Consider the following 15415-nt stretch of genomic DNA (forward strand, 5'->3'; position numbering starts at 1 on the left):
TTTCCATTTAGATCAAAGAACATATAGACAGACAAACAAACCTCCCTCGTTTATATATAGAGAGACGTGTAAACACTCCCAAGATGGCGACTTAAGAAGATTTTAGTTGACAGCTGTTTGCTAAACAGTGGATACTTAGAAAGAGAAAGCCGAATGGATGAAAGCCTTTGGCAAGGATTTGGTTTGTGGCCATCTGCAGGTCACAAGGAGGGTTAAAGGTCAATTTGGGGGAGATTTACAACCATTGCAGATGGTAAAACCTGTCATCACGGCCTAAAGAACCGAAGAGTTGTTTTGGCTTTTGCAAGACAATAATTGCATTTGGCAGTTTGGTTTAGTCACTTTACTCTCTCTCTATCTCTCTCTCTATCTCTCTCTCTCTCTCTTTCCTTCTCTTTCTCCCTCCCTCTGTCTCGCTGACCTTCTTTCTCTCTCTTTCTCTCTGACAATAATACCACTATTGGCAGGTTTTTTTTTCGGACTATTGTCTTCACCTTTGATATTTATATTTCGTTTTTATTTTGTGCGATGTGCCCCTTGGCCTTCGGCAGCTGTATTATTAATTCACGGTCATGTGATTTGATTATGGTTTATTGTTTGTTATAAAAACACCCCCACCCCCCGCCTCCAAAAAAACAGTGATTCATAATTGGTATAGATTTTAGGTGTGTTTTGGATAAGGATAGCTTGAAAAGAGGAATTACAATTCGAGTTCTTAAAGAATTTCGATAATGAAGAAAATAACTCGTACAATTTCTCAAGTAACTAAATTCTTCTTTTTCTTCTTCTTCTTCTTCTTCTTCTTCTTCTTCTTCTTCTTCTTATTATTATTATTATTATTATTATTATCATCTATATATATATTAATAGAATAGCGTGTGTGTTATTTATTTATTTTGCGTGTCACGCTTACATCCGAGTGACTGTTGTGTAATTGTTATGGACCTCATTTCTTGTAATAAATAATTTTACCAAGAATTCTTCATAAGTTTTGGTTTCGGTTTCGATTATCGCTGATGGAACTTAAGTAATCTATTTTTTTATAAATAATTTTAAGAAGAATTCTTCATAGGTTTTGGTTTCGATTTCGATTATAGATGACTAGCTTGGGTGCCTGGCGTTGCCCAGGTGTTTGGAGGTGACCAAAAAAAAACAACAAAAAAAACGTGGTAGTAGGCAAGCAGGCAGGCTCGAACCCGTACCATGAAGAAGGAAAAGAATGTGAAAAAAAAACGTGACGTCTTTGCTGTGTGCCCCTTGTCAAACCGGAAGCGACGTAGGTTTGAATTAAGGCTAGACAATCGAAAAGAGGGAATGACTTTCTAAAATATCGGTGATAAAAGCGACCCCTCTCTGTAGAAAACTGCCCAGTTGAGGGTGAAAGAATTATTGCTTTGGGCCACTTTTTCGATATTTATCGTCCGAAGGGTCGATCTTCAAAACGATATGGATCTCGTGAAAATCCGTCGCCCCTGTCGAATATATATATATATATATATATATATATATATATATGAGTGTGTGTATATATATGTGTATATATATATGTATATATATGCATATATATACACAATGGAAAATTGTTATTTAAATGTAACTTTAGAACATTAATGCAACGCAAATACAACAGAAACACAATGAACTAGTTAATATTTAGTAGCATGACCCTTCTCCACTTTGACAGCCTGCAATCTGTTGGGTATTCATTAAATTAGTCTGCGGCAATACTCTGATGAAAGGGCATCCCACTTCTCTTTAATTTTTGTCCCAGTTCTTCCAGATTTGAAATTTTATCATTTCATAGCTTACGATTTACTGTTTCCTTTGACATTAATGCCTGAGCTATGAAAACATGCTTGCTGCAAGGCTAAAAATTAAAACAGAAACCAATAGCTGTTACGTCATGCATGCATATTCGTTATGCTGTCGTTCGATCTTCATCCGGAAAATTCCATTTTTTTTTTGTAAATTTTCACACTTCTGTACCGATTTTCCGCAGCTAAAACCCAAATATAAAGTTTTGCATGGGTTTAAATACCCTATATATTAAGTTTCATGCCTACAAACCCAAAACTTACAGAGGAGTTTGGCAGGCAATTTTTTTAGACAAATATATATATATGCATAAACCTCTTTCTATATATATAGAAAGAGGTTTATGTTTACTATAACCTTTTTGTGCAAGAATAAATCATGTAGAATATCTGCATGAATATAATTACATGTAATAGTTAACTAAAGATGATCATTCCATAAGAAAACTGAAAAAACTAATAGGGAATTAATTAAAATAAATGTTTAAAAAATATACAAATTAGCTAGAAATGCAATTCCACGAGCCATATATAATATACAGATGCCACCATTAACCTCCAACCCAGTTTAAAATAAGATAATTCATTGTTAGCCTGTAAACAAGTAAATAGTCCCATGCTGTATGCATCAAAGTTGCTTATCTGCCCGTGAGAAGTTTTTTCACTTCAAGCGAAGTCATGGTCTCCACAGGACTTAACAAAAGATGCACCATAGTCGCTTTCGTTTCGTTCAGTCTGTCATGCTTCTGTCAGTCTGTCATATTCAAGTTTAAATTCATCTTGGACAAAACCTACAGATGGTATACACATCTTCTAACTATACTTTTTATTTAGTTTGTTGCATGAAAAAGGTTTGAAACTCGATTTGAAAACCATTTACGATTTGATTCCAATTGGCCTGTTGAGGCTGAATTTCATTGGATTTAAATGCAAACAATAATAAACTTGTTTTGGTCAATGTGCGCTGTTTGTCCAATTGAAGATCTACCTTTAGAATATTGGCTTTTAAGGATATATAGATGTAATCCAGCCCACTACGAATGAATATGACAAGCAGTGCACATTGACCCTTGTTTTCTTAGTCAAAATTAATGCAGATCACAAATCACATTTTTCTCATTTTCTCCTCCTTTTTTTTCTTTAAGTGAGTAAATTTCAGACATCTAAATCTAAGATATTTCTTTTTAACCAATGAGAATACAGATGATTCGTTTTCTTGTTAACTTGATTATTGTTTTTCAGTCAGAATACTGTCGGTGTTTTGGTGCCTTTGCAGAGTAATTCATACCGTTTTCTCATCACATTTCAATCTGCAGCCGATTTTTTAATTTGATAAATCAGGAATGGAGATTAATGAGCTCCTAACGATCACTAAGACAAAGTCGAGGCATATGGACTAAATGTTACGTTGTATAACCTGGAAGAAAATTACGATTAGAGTTGCTTTGTTGCTTAAAAAGGTGGATATTTTAAGCTGATTTTAAGCTCATTTGTTGCTGCGGAGTTTCTTTTTGCCTTCTCGATTTACAGTTACTTTTTTAAATTAATGTGAACACTAGGATACTCCAATTAAAAGTCAAATATGGACAGGAAAAAATTATAAAGAAATAAAAGGCAAATCAAACGAGGTATAGGTTGTTTACATAGATGCATTCAGTTTAGTTTAAATTTGCGATTCTTGAAAAACTGACAAGTGCGGATATTCTTTTTGGCGCCACCGTATATTAATATTGGTTGCCCGGCGTCGCCTGGTTGTAAAATACGTTTAAATATATTTTAATTCATTCAGATTTCATATTTATTATTATAGAGCCATTACTCTATTGATTATTATATTTTACCCACTATATAGAAGTGTTTTCAAAATTAAAAAATAAAAAATAATAATACGACATTAGTGCCATTACCTAGAATTGAAACCTAAACATATAGTTCACCATTATTATTCGTCACCGTCTGAGCAAAGTTCATATGAAAAGTTTTAAAAAATAACGTTGTTATAAGTATAAATATATAAATGCACATGTGTAGAAGTAACATGTTTACTCGACTTACGCCTGCCAAGTTCCAATTATTTCCAATTTTGACCTCTTAAGAGCTATTTGTATGAGCTAAAATCAAAATCGAATTTGTTTCACAGGTGTAAATCCCTATATATCAATTTTCAAGTATGTAGAAAAAAACATGACAGAGTAGTTTGGTAGAGACCTTTCCATACACAAACCGACAAGGGCACTTATATATATATATATATATATATATATATATATATATATATATATATAACATAAAGCTGAACATCTGCGTGTGTGTCTGGTCACGAATAGGCTTCTATATGGTTGATTATTATAGAAAACTGATTATATATAATGATAGAAGATGTATCGAGACAAAGGAATGGGTATGTTTGATCTGGCACAATGATGATTCATTAAAATTATGGGGTCTGCGTACGCGCCTGGTCCACAAAGTATGGAAATAAAAAATTTAAAAAAACGTTTACAAGTGTTTTTGATATAGATGTACATAATAATGTTTTGATAAGTATGTTTTAACTTAAATAGGGATAGTATAATAAAATTGTGGGGTCTGCATTCGCGCCTGGCCTCCATAGAATGGAAATATTCCCAAACTTTAATAAAGACTTTTCATATCTATCTGCGTATATATACTTTGATAATTATGTTTCGGTTTGAAGAAAAATGGTATAATTAAATAATGAGGTGTTCATTCGCGCCTGACCTCCATAGAATGGAAATATGTCACAAAGTTTAACAAGGTTTTTTAATATAGATCCACAGAATATTGTGATAAGTGTTTCAGTGTGAACAGGTATGGTATAATAAATTATGGGATTTATCTATTTTATTTTTACTTTCATCATATTTTTCTTTGGTTTTGATACTCCCAAATTCGAAGCTATGTCTTTAGAAACCTTCCTTTTCATAAACTATCATACTTTCATAAATCAGAGTCCATTTTCTGTAGGCTGTTTTTGAACCCAGCCAACGACGGGTACTTTTCCTACTATATATATATATATATATATATATATATATATATATATATATATATATATATATATATATATATGTAGATCATATATCACCCTTTAGATATGACATGGATGAAAGAAGTATTAGAATTTAGAGTTTAAGAGGAGTCTTATTATAGACTAGCATGCTACTCGGGGTTCCCCATCCATAAGATATACTTGAATATGATATTTTAATTGGTGCAGATTTCGTTTTTATTATTATAGAGCCAATTCTCTATTGATTATTATATTTTGCCCAATATATAGTGGTGATTTCAAAATTAAAAGAAAATATGATTCGAGTACCATCAGCTAGAATCGAAATGAAAACATTTAACTTTTAAGTAGTATTTGCTACGACTTGAACTAAGGATGGTGATATCCAAACTTCATAAATTAACACAGTTTAATGTATAACTGCATATTTGCACATGTGTAGAAGGACACTTAAAGTCGACTTATGGTTGCCAACTTCCAATTTTTCAATTTTGACTCCTTAGCAGATATTTTTATTGGCTAAAAGACAAAAAGGTATAAAGGTATAGTTGTATCAACCACATTCGCACACCACCATTTCATCCACAGCCGAATGGTCAAGTTGAACGTCTTGTGGACACCTTTAAAAGAGCCCTTTTAAGACTCAGGGGAGAAGGACAACATCAGAAATACTTGAAAACTTCTTGACAAGCTATAGGGCAACACCAATCCCTAACACACCTAATAGTAGCTCACCAGCTGAATGCTTGATGAATCAAAATCTGCTTAGATATCGATGTCCTACGTCCCAAACCACCTCATTCCATCAATAGGAACAAAAAAATGGAACGGCAGTACAATTTCCACTATGGTTCACTCCAAAGAACATTCTTACCAGGTCAACAAGTCCTAACAAAAGACTACCGGAACAACAAAGAGTCATGGACCCAAGGCTACATTGTACGACGAACCGGAAATGTAACATACGAGGTAAATTTCCAAAATTCAATTTAGGTTCAATACTTCAACCAACTGCGACCATCACATCTCCCAGACAGAATACCAGATCACTCTATTCCACTAAACATCTTGTTGGACACCTTTTACTTGCCACAACAAACACCTGAAGCTTCTCAGAGCATTGAAGCTGGAGTGCAGAAATCTTACATCTGGAAGTCAGCTCGCACCTCTTGTCCAACACAACATTTACAGGTGGATCCCTAACTGAAGTCGTACTAGCAACAAAATTTAAAGGGGAGATGTTGGGACGATAAAAAAAGTATAATGCAAGAGGAGTTATTCTTTACTTCCTTGGACAAAGTTGTCTCCCCTTGTCAATAATCCCAGATTTTAAATTCTCGCAATTTCTTGCGCGATCAACGACCGGAAGTAGAAAGAGTGAAGGGAAAAATAGAGCGATTTTAGAAATGGAGAATCGACCATTATTCCCGTCAGTTCCTGTTATCATGCTTAACCTTTCATGTATTATGTTTGAATTGTCGTTACATGTGTGTGTGTGTGTGTGTGTGTGTGTGTGTGTGTGTGTGTGTGTGTGTTGTCATAATAAATGTATATCGTTATGTAATAGCCAGTGATTTTCTCATTTGTTCATAATTATTCCATTCTTTCACCATATGCTGCAAACATACCCATGAGAAGACTGGACACCCTGCGGTAAGATATTTTGTTATATTTATCCTAACGCATCTCCCACTATATCAAAATCAACATCACATCGCCGCAAACCTCAGGATTCTACTTTCCACTGTAAATTGTGTGATTGTCTAATTCATCAAAGATAGAAATAATGAATGGCTAGGTTGATCAAGATCCACTGACAGCTGTCTTCATAATAATAAATGTTAAGAAGGTTGTTTATTCACTTCTGTTTTTTGTTCTATTTTACTTCAGTTGACGTTCTCAGAAATCAAGGAGCTCACTACCTGAGGCTAACACTTGAACTGAGATCCATAAATATTCGAATGTTCCATTAAAGCTCTTTATCTCTCAAACACTGAATTAGTAAAGAAATTAAGAACATAGTTTTCCTCTCTCCAATTTACCATTTTCATATGTTGTAGTATATCTTTTGTTTTAGTATCTTGGTTTTACTGGATTCCAGGACAAGAATTCATCTAGTCTGGTGGAGTATCCAGCTGCGTGCTATTACTTGAGGTAACATCACTCGGAGAAGGTGCACCATTCCTTGTAAAAGCTAATGTAAATCGCCGTAGTGAGGAGATCTTATTGGGGCAGCGAATACTATGTGATTTTGAATATTTGGTCAGGGTTTACTTTTAGGGAAAAATATCTGTACAGAGAGACCTTAGACACTCGAGGATAGTGTCTAGTAGGCATTCAAGTTCTCTTCAGTAGGCATTCAAGTTCTGTCATGTTTGTGTAAGTATGGCACGGACAAAATAAGTATTATTAGAATTCACATAGTTTCAGATGAGTTCTCTTATAGATTAATAGGATGATGAACTTGATCAGCATCACACTTCTATTGACTACGTGATTGTCCAATTGAGCAGTGATGGAAAGTCATTTTATCATGCCTAGGTTCATCAGGACCCCCTGACAGCAGTCTTCATTATTAATGATAATAAGGAGGTCTGTTCTTTCATTTCTGTGCACGTGGATTGAAATAAAAAAAGAATAGAAGGAGGGGTAGGAGAAGGAGGGGGAGGAGGATTGGATTAATGAAAAATGGAAATCCAGCTGCAATGTGATTCATTTTATTGGTTAAATAAAACAGCTTTTATTTTGAATGCCTCCCACCTACCCCCACAAATGTAAAACCAATAAAGCAATGCCGACTGCAAGTTAATAATTAATTCAAAACACTTCAGGAAATGTTTTACAATGAAATGTTTGGCCTCAATCTCATTATAAAACGATGTCATTGCTGGATTCGTCCCTGTCTTGACAAGTAACTGCCAGACGGAGAGGGGGCATATTATCTGCACACATACGCGTGCGCGAGTGCACTCACACGCGCATTCAGACACATATGCATGTACATACTTATATGCACACATTAATACACACACACACACACACACATTTCGACACACTTACACACACACACACTCACAGTCACTCACACACACAAGCCCATTCACACATACAAACACATTCATACATGCACAAACGCATTCATACACACATTCACACACACTGACACACACACTGACACACATACTCACACACACACACACACTAATACATACAAATACACACATGCACTCACACATTCATACACACACACACTCATACACTCACACACAAATACACACATGCACTCATACATTCACACAAACGCTCACACAAACACACACACACACACACACACACACTTACACACACACACACTCACACACTCAAGTACATTCACACACAAATACATAACCCACAAACACATATGCACATAAACCTCTACATAATGAATGTATAATCTTTTTCAAGAAATGGTTCACATGAGGCATCCTCATGTTGCCCACAATGCCTACTTTGAAGAATTTTTTTCACACCACTTATCAAGGCCAGAAGGCCACTCGAGGATAAGGATTAATGGATGTAAGGTAGTAATGTAGTAATCATTAATTATGATTATTGGGTAGAACTTGGCTTATTTAAGAGGACGGCTCAACAAGAACTTGTTTATATTGAATTTTAAGGCTATTTGAATGCCTGCTAAACACCATCTTCGAGTATCGAGGTCTCCTTGTTTAGGACAATCTGGCATGAGGATACTTCCCTCACCCCGAAAATTAAACCCTGATTAAATATTCAACATATCATAGTGTAATAGAGATTGAACATGCATACGGCAGCAGCAGCAGCAGCAGCAGCAGCAGCAGCAGCAAAAGACAACATATGCAAATGACCGAGCAAGATCATGTGCAAGATGACGTCATGGCAAGGAAGAAGAAAAAACAGTATAAGAAGAAGAACGTCTGTGCAGACCCACGTTAGAGGGAGTACAGAGACACATGTGTCGCCCACATGTAGGCTGATAGCCAGACAGGAAAGTACCTGTAAATAAATGTTCTCTTACAAAATTCAAACTTTATCTGTTTTACGACCACAGCTAGTGAAGACATTTTTTTTAATAGATAAATATATTCATTTATTAAAACAAATTCAGTATTTCGAATTATAACAAATTCTTCATCAGGAAAATCCAGATTTAAAAAATAAAAATTGTCACATGGCGGTGATAATGCTTAGGACGTCTCCAGATGTTGTTGAAGGTTTGAATGTTCAATACAGTGTGAGCGCCAGTCGACGCATGTGTCATATAATAAAGGAATTCACTGATTTTTAAGCACTGTTGGTATATGGAAGACAAAATTCAAACTTTAACGGTTTTAAGACCAAAACAAGTGCAGACAATTTTTTCTGTGATTCAACTGAAAAAAGGAGTCAAGTTTTTTTCTTGTATTGCTTTCGTTGCGATGGTGGCGACAGGTTAACACGTGCATAAAACACTTGTGTAACGTTACAGTCATATCTGATGCCCAATTTACGTCTCAGTACGGTGCATTTTCTCTAAGTAATGTTGTCTATAGCAGGGTTTCCCAACCTTCAGGACACCATGGAGCCCGTAAGCAAAGGTTTTTTCACAGAGCACTAACAAGATAATTTTTTTAAATAAATATGAAAAACATTAATACCAAATTCTTAACACTAACTAATGATAATGCTTACAGTCATTTTTTGCTTTTGATTAATTCAAAATTGTTGCATTTTTTGTTAATTTATTTTTGATTTTCTTATCCATAAACTATCCTGAAACACTTTACTCCTGTAGTCATGTATCATATCTCTTTCCAGTAAAAAAAAAAAAAAACAATAATAAAATGTCTGCAACTATTTGATTTTTTTCCTAGAACGCATTTGGTCCGCTTTAAGAAAGAGCTTCTGGAGTCCCTCAGCCTCGCTCATAGAGCCCCAGTTCTCTGTGGAACCCACTTTGGGAAACCTTGGTCTATAGTAGCAGTGCAAAGCTGGATACTCCACCAGACTAGATGAATTCTTGTCCTGAAATGCAATGGGACCAAAAGATTACAAGAAAAATATACCATAACATATTTCACTGATCAATATGGAAGAGGAAAATTAATTAATTTATTTATTGCGGACCATGAGGATAATAGTCCGCAATAAATAAATTAATAAATAATACTCATCTCAATAATGAATATTCAATTAAAAATAATATATATAGGAAAATTAATGTTCTTAACTTTTTTACTAACTCAATATTCCATAGAATAGTTGAATATCTATCTCAAGTATTAGTCTCAAGAAGGGACCCTTTGATTTCTGAGAACCTCAACTTAAGTAAAATTAAGCAAAAAATCTAAATAAAATACAACATAATCTTTCTTTTAAGGTACTTCAATTGTTTTCGCATCTGCCGAAGAAATAACAAAAATCTTTTGTTCCTATTTACAATGCCTCCCCACGGGACAGAGTTAGACACTAGGGCCGAGGAATTATAAAGTAGTTTCCTTGAACCAGATCAAAGTTATCTCCCCTGAAACATTACTAGCAAATGATGGAGTACACTTTTTTTAAAAAATAAAAATTCAAAAATATATATTTAAAACCAAGTTTGACATAATAATTAATGTGTTTGATAATGGAGCGAATTCAATCCTCATTCCAGCCATGCTAAAGACTAAAAAATGATGGTAGTTCATGCCTTTTCGCTGAGCAGCAATCCAAAGGAACCAGTGACACCTTCCCTTATATCTCAGTGTAGTAGCCAATGAAATACGATCCTTTGGACCGTCTTTGACTCTGGGCGATCTATTTATTTTGCATTTTATACTCAGAGAATATAGAAATAGATCTATTTTGTTTTCGTCTTCTGGCCAGAGAAGCCCTCAACCTTCACAACTCTGATGCTTTTACTATCAGACATTTTGCATAGTCTCCATCCTTTTCTACCGATTTTGCTTCTGGTTGCAGTCAGACACGACTCGGAGAATAGCTCACCATCTCCTTTTTTTAGCAATCGTATAGGTAGGCTTTTTTTAGCAATCGTATAGGTAGGCTCCCAGACACAATCAATAAAATAACCCATAGTTTTTCATAAATTGTTTATGGCTATTTCTCTCTCTTCATTTATCATAACGACACGTATTTCGATTATGTTGGGACATTTATATAGTCTTACTTTTAGTAAGCATAATGTGGTTTTCACCCTTTATAGATCATGCTTTGCATATCTTTCTTATGCTTATATCTGACAAACTGTCTATGTGAAAATAAGTTCATATATATATATATTTATATACATATACATATATATATATATATATATATATATATATATATATATATATATGTCTATGTGAAAATAAATTCATATATATATATATATATATATGAATTTATTTTCACATAGACATATATATACATACACATATACATATATATATGTATATATATATGTATATATATGTCTATGTAAAAATAAATTCATATATATATATATATATAACTACTTAATTTACTCACATAAAATTAATATACGAAAGTATAGATTTATGCGTAAACTTTAAGTATTTACTTCAAAAGTGCTCAATACGTAGGTAGAGCTAGTTAGTAATTTATAAAATATATATGGCGATTAAGCTACACTGAATATTCCGTGTTTCATCCACTCTAGGACTCTTCAGGCGCATAAGCCTGAAGAGTCCTAGAGTGGATGAAACGCGGAATATTCAGTGTAGCTTAATTGCCATATATATTTTATAAATTACTATATATATATATATGCAAAAATTTAGAGATGATAATTGAAGCACATAATAACAAAATATAAAATAAAATAAATAAAAACAACAACAAAATAAACAATAAAAAAGTGGACATCATGACAAAAATAAAACTAACACAAAGGACACATATATAACTAGTAGGAATGATGATGATGATGATGATGATAATAATAATAATACAGGGTGACCAAAAAAAACGGGCCCCAACTCTAATTAGAGCCCGTTTCTTAGTGTTTTTTCCGAATGAAATGAAACTTTGGTCATAACTCGTTTATTATATTCAAAACATCACATCAAAACACTAGGGTCTTTGGCCTTTTTTTCTCCGTTCTACAGCATATGTTCTAGATGGTCTCCATTTAGCTTTTGTTTTTTTTTTTGGTCACCCTATAGTAAACAATGAACTCCGGACAACAACAACTATAGTAAAAATAAAGACACTAATAATGAACACGATAAATGCAACTGCAGATCCTGCACACTTAAATAAAAACAATGTAAACAACAACAAAATCAACAATAAAAAAGTAGACACCATGACAAAAATAAAACTAACACTAGCAGAAATAATAATAATAATAATAATAATAATAATAATAATAATAATAATAATAATAATAATAATAATAAACCAACCCCGGACAAGAACAACCATACTATAAATAAAAATACTAATAACGAACAAGATAAATGCAACTGTAGACACCGCACACTTTGTTTACTTCAAAATAAATGTCTAACGAAAAGCGTAGTTTACCAGGCCACAATATTTGTACATTCAAATATTTAAAAAAAACACTGAATGAAAAAAAACACTAGCAAACAAATACTGGGAACTCAAAGAAAGCGGACGTTCGCCGGCAGTTGAATAGAAAATAGTAAGACAAGCAAACAGATGTAGAGACCTAGAAGATCCATGTAGATTATGCCTTCATGAAAAATTTGCTATCCTATACTTTAAAGAATCCCAACATCTATTTAACTGTAGGAGAGAAAGAGCGAACAACTGTGTTCACAGGATAAACTTAATTCTAGGATAGCGATACAAAATTATTTTAAAATTAGCAATAACAAATGAAATAAATAAATAAAATAAACATACATATACATAAATTATATATATATATATATATATATATATATATATATATATATATATATATATATATATATATAAACTAAAATAATATTAAAAAAACAAAAACATTTAACGACACCTAGGTTTAAAATAGGTCAGATCACTAGATATCAACACTTCCTGCTAAAAAAGCACACACAAAGGAAGGGTTGAACCTAAGGTCAACCGGGCCTTTGTTCTGTAAGTGCTTGCCCATTGGCTGATTAGGAAGGCTGTGCTGGAAACTAGGAAGCTGATTGGCTAACTAAAAACTTAATAGAATGTGCATATACAAATGAAATGTGAGACAACCACAACTCTTCGCATAAGCCTAACGAATCTTAGCGTGGATGAAACGCGGAATATTCTGTGTAGCTTAATTGCCATATATATTTGTTATAACAGTCAATTTTAAAAACAAAAATATACATTTTCGTTTTTTTAGTTGTATGTTGTTGTTTTTGTTATTGTACACAAACATTTTCCAAAAGAACAAACCTGTTCGTTGGAAGAAATCATTAACAATCTCGATCCGAAATAGTGAAAGTCGATTTAAAAAAGAAAAATGTACAATTTCGTTTTTTTGTTTGTTGTTGTTACACACAAATGCTTTTAAAAAAAACAAAAAAAAACAAAAAAAAAAAAAACATGCCCGTTAGAGGAACAAGTAATGGGCCAAAATGTTAGCAAATATCCATTATGATTATGACTGCAAAAATTCAGGAGATATGTATAACAAAGTCAGACAAGCTTTTGGGCCACAGCCTCCAACATTCGCCCCTGTGAAATCCAGAGATTCTTTGGCTCTTTTCAACAATTTATAAAGGAAAGGTGTCAAAATCTAAGTGTGGTGGTTATAGAGGCATTAGCTTGATTGAAGCGGTAGGAAAGGTTTTGGCAAAGATGTTGTTAACTCTTTTAATGAAATGGATTTGTTCCTCTATCGTTCCAGAAAATCAATGTGGTTTTAGATCTGGCCGCGGCACAATGGACATAATATTCTCTTTACGACAACTAATAGAAAAATGTATGGAGCAGCAAGTAGCTTGATATGAAGTGTTTGTCGATCTGGCATGGCACTATGGAAGATTCTTAGGAAACTAGGCTGTCCTTCGAGTTTTGTAGAGTTGCTTTGGCAGTTACACCATAATATGAAAGCCCAAATGAACTTTAATGGATCTCTGTCTGATCCAATATCAGTTGAAAACGGTTTGAAACAAAGCGATATACTTGCTCTTACATTATTTTCCATATGTTTTGCTGTGATGCTGGTGAATGATTTTAATAATTGCGATATTGGGGCGAAGTTTCAATTTCGTATATTTGGTAAAGTCGAAAACTTTTCAGAACATGTTATGTATTCCCCTCCAAATGTTGAAACACACATCTTGGTTGATGGTAGGAAGTTAAATTACGCTGAGTAAGGACTGCACACTTGATGCTGAGATAAATCACAGAATAGTCAAAGCCAGTTCTGCTTTTGGCAAACTGGAGAAATGTGTATGGTCAGATCAGGGAATCACATCAAAAACAAAGCTAAGTGTTTATGGAGCATGCGTTATCACTGTGTTGATATATGGGTCAGAGATTTGGACAACATATAGAAGGCATCTCAAGTTATTGGAAAGGTTTGACCAAAGTGGTATTTGAAGAATACTTAATATTAACTGGAGGACTCTAATGCTTGAAACTGTTGTTCCTGAACGATCAAATAGTACTAGTATAGAAATGAAAATCATTAAAAATCAAATGCGTTGGATTGGACACTTGGTTAGGATGGAGGACAAAAGACTTCTTAAAGAACTGTTTTATCGCGAGATAGATAGGGGTAAAAGACCACAACATAAACCAAGAAAAATGTATAGCAATTCTCTGACAAACAACTTGAAAATACTTGAGATGGATGTACATAACTGGGAAGCTGATGCGAAAGATCGACCACTGGAGAAAAACCATCAGAGTAAGTTATAAGATTTTTGAAGAGCGGCATGTAGACCTTGCTGTCTTAAAACGTATTTTAAAGAAAAACAGGACGAAAATATAATGTCAGAGAAATTACAACAGAAACTATATGTGTGAGATATCTTTTGTCAAAACTGTATGTGTGAGATATCTTTTGTCAAAACCCGGTTTTGTAAATTATCTGAAATCACACAAACAAAACAAGGAACAACAGTCTTATGAGGAGGTTATTAAAGCACATCCGGCAAAACTAAAGTATCATATTTGTGGTCTAATCTGCAAATCCCAAAGTGTCCGGACACGGAATTCGAAGATTCACAATAGTATCATGCAAACACCTTTTATTAAATCGGCATATATTTTCTTGAAACGTAGAAAAACACACTTGTGTGATTAATTTATGTTTTAAAATCAATAAATACTGATTATTTTTTTATTACTACGAGCAGTGGAAGATTTTGTTTCAAACAAAATCAAATAAAAACAGATGAATAAAGGAATCGTTTTTGGCATCGAAAAATAGAAACAAGGAGATGTATGAACAGCGAAAACTCATGGGTTAAGGAAATATAGTTTACTATACTGTATTCTCTGTCGTGCATACGATAAAATTTCTATATTTGAAATTTAACTTTTTCAAATCATAAATTTTTAATTCCTAAATTATGATATATATATATATATATATATATCATATATATATATATATATA

This window comes from Euprymna scolopes, chromosome 21 (assembly GCF_053919585.1).
Source record: "Euprymna scolopes isolate OS-2025 chromosome 21, ASM5391958v1, whole genome shotgun sequence".
Classification (NCBI taxonomy): domain Eukaryota; kingdom Metazoa; phylum Mollusca; class Cephalopoda; order Sepiida; family Sepiolidae; genus Euprymna; species Euprymna scolopes.